Raw genomic sequence first — 3441 nt, forward strand, 5'->3', positions numbered from 1 at the left:
TATCATTTTTTTGCATGTTCAGTTTTTACTTCGAATTTTCAATTCAAACCACCTCAAAACTTCACCAAATCATCCCAAAACTGAGATTCAAGCTCCTTAAGATATACCCAATCTATTCTAATAACACTCACTCAAAAGAAAGCAAATTTTTGACATTTATTGCTACAACATAGCCAATTGGCTAATATTAGTAATCTTTTGTGAATTGGCAAATTTTTGTAATGAGCTACTTATAAATGGACATAGCTAGTAGTTTCCTGCCAATAAATGGGCAGGTCAAATGACCCGCCCAAAAGTTGTTTAGGCTAAGGTAGGTTTGGCCAAAATGGGCTAAAACTTGGTTTATAGTTCAACCCGCCCAACTCTTATTAATCTTTAGTTAATATATGTTGTTTTCTTATGAATTGTGCAATTACTAAATAAGATTTTTTTTTCTTTTGTTATGGTCCTATATAACATATCAAACAAAAAAAATATTTCTAAAATATTTTAGCAAAGATACTCATGGATCAATTTGGGCTAAAAATCAACCAAATTTTAAATGGGTTGAGATGGTTGGTCAAGATGGATTGAGTTTAGTAATTGAGCGGCTCAATAACCAATCCAAACTTGGATAGGTTGGACGGATCATTTGGGCTTGGATCAAATTTAACAACTTTGTTCCTCAGCTAAACTTCACTTTACTAGTACTTACCTGGGCTTTTTAGTTGTATGCTCGAGTACCTATTTTAACACAATAAATATTTGAAATTTTTACATTCATACACACTATATGAAACTATATTACCTTCCCTACTCAAGTTTTACTATAATTAAATTTTATATACCCAATTACCAATTATGTACATTTTAAGGTAATTAATGATAATAATTAATGTCCTAAAATTACTCTAACATATCTTCCACTCACACGTTTCTCTCTCCACATCCCACCCCCTCCCCCACGTATCTTGCACCCACCATGATTTCACCATTGACAACCATTAAAAAGCTTTGAAGCTTTGAATTCGAATTTGGATTTTCAAAAAATATTATTTGTTTGAATTGAATGTTGTTGCAAAGAATTGGGAATTCTCTCTACGTCTCTCTCTATCTATCAATTCCTAATTTCAGTAATGTAAAGCAAAGGAAAAGAGAGCAGCAATTCCACCATTGACAGCCTTTAAAAAGCTTTGAAGCTTTGAATTCGAATTTGGGTTTTCAAAAATCATTATTTGCTTGGATTGGGTGTTGTTGCAAACAATTGGGAATATGGTTTGGAGTTTATATCTCAATTTTGAGGGGTTTTGGTGATTGATTTTGGCTGAATTTCAGATTGAAACTCGAAGAAGAAGATGATGATGATATACATTATATTTACGAAATTGTAGAAAAATGTATTATGTTGTTTATATATTTTTCTTTTGTTTATTTAACTATTGTATGAAAGTTGCACAACATTGTATAAAAATTATATTTAAGTTGTATGATAATGTAGTTGTATATAACTGAGTAAGAAATAATGTATGAAAATTGTAGATAAGTTGTATAATATATAATAAATTGTATGAAATTTCTTTTTACTATGTATAAATCAGATACAAAATATGTAAAAGACATATTGTATAAAATTTGTGTTTAAGTTGTATGTTATTGTAGTTGTATTTAACTGGGTAGAAATAATGTGTGAAAGTTGTAGATAAGTTGTAGATAAATTGTATAATATATAATTAGTTGTATAAAATTAGTTTTTACTATGTATAAATCAGATACAAAATATACAAAAGACATATTATATAAATTTTGTAAAGAAACGGGAAGGAACAGGAAGGACATGAATCATCTGCTCCTTTGTTGCATATTTGCAGTAGCTATAGAGTTCAATGTATTCCTTGAGTTCTTACTTCTCGCCAAAATCAGCGGAGGAGACCGAACTGAAAAAGGTAAATAAAACGTAAAATAAAATCAGGGCACAGCTAGAAGCTTGGATATAGAGTTCGGTCGAATCCAATAACTTTTTTCTATTTGTGTTAAGTAATTTATTAAATATATACAAATATTAAATTTAGAACCGATTGTTACCACTTAAATCGTCGCTCTAAAATTAAGAAAAATAAAGTTGAAGTCCTAGCTCTGCCTATGAATAAAATCAGAGAAGAAAAAAATGAGGTGCCAGATATTAGTTGGCAGTTAGAGACCACAGGGTGTGAAAGTTAAAAAATAAGAGAGGGGGCTGAGCCTGAGAACTCGCGGCAAAAAATAATGAGTAAAATTTCTAGATTATTGATTACAGCGCTTAAACTCATATTTTCAAAATATATTCATCAAGCAAGTTATGGTTAACTTTTTCTCAAAGAATCGACGGGTAATTTTAAACAATTTTTTTTTTTCATTTTTCGTATTTCACCCCATACTTTTGGAAAACTAATAAAAGAGGCGGACCAAGCTCCAGAAGAAGAGGATGAAGGTGGTAAGAGGACATAATAAAAAAAAATAAGGAAAGAGAAGGAGAGAAAAAAAAAAGGAAAGGGATATAACTAAATCGCTTGATCGAAGACACAAATAATGGATTTGGGAGTCTTTTAAGGTGAATTGTATATATTTTATAAACAAAACTTGTTTATGCAAGGTAATTAGCTAAACATGAACATTAAGGGTAATAAATTTTAAAATAGTGTATAAAAATAAAAAATCCCTAAATATTTTGTTATAATACTATAGGTAAGAACGAACACAGGATATCTGTAAATAAAATACAATAGAACTTTGTACGGTCATGATTTTTGTCCAAATCATAAGTGGGCACATGATATTATTAACATCGTGTTTGAGGTGATGAGATGGTTTTAATTTACCTTGAGGTAAAGTAATTTTGAGAATAGTTAGGGATCGTTTGGTATGAGGTATAAGTAGATATAGTGCTGGTATAAAATTTTAATACTACTTTAATATTTTGTTTGGTTAGTAAACCTAGTACTCCCTCCGTTCCAATTTATGTGAACTTGTTTGACTGGGCACGGAGTTTAAGAAAAAATGAAGACTTTTGGAATTTGTGGTCCTAAACAAGTCAAAAAGGAGCCTAGAGTATTTGTATGGTTATAAAAGCTTCTCATTAAGGGTAGAATTGTAACTTTAAGCTAAATTGTTACTAAATTTAGAAAGGATTCATTCTTTTTTGAACAGACCAAAAAGGAAATAGGTTCGCATAAACTGAAACAGAGGGAGTATAAGTTATCTCGTGATTAAAATGATAATTATACCTTCTTCTTAGAAATTATGCAATTGTCATTTTTAATACAACATACATATCAGACATTGGATAAAAAATAATACCAGAATAACTAATCTCAGCATAAGCCTTATTCAAACCACACAACCCTCAGAGTTCTACCATCACCTTCAAGTACATCAAAAAAATACTTTTTGTCAAATTGAGATGTTTGACCAAGTTTTTTTTTGTGT

Source organism: Nicotiana attenuata, unplaced genomic scaffold (assembly GCF_001879085.1).
Source record: "Nicotiana attenuata strain UT unplaced genomic scaffold, NIATTr2, whole genome shotgun sequence".
In the NCBI taxonomy this organism is placed as follows: domain Eukaryota; kingdom Viridiplantae; phylum Streptophyta; class Magnoliopsida; order Solanales; family Solanaceae; genus Nicotiana; species Nicotiana attenuata.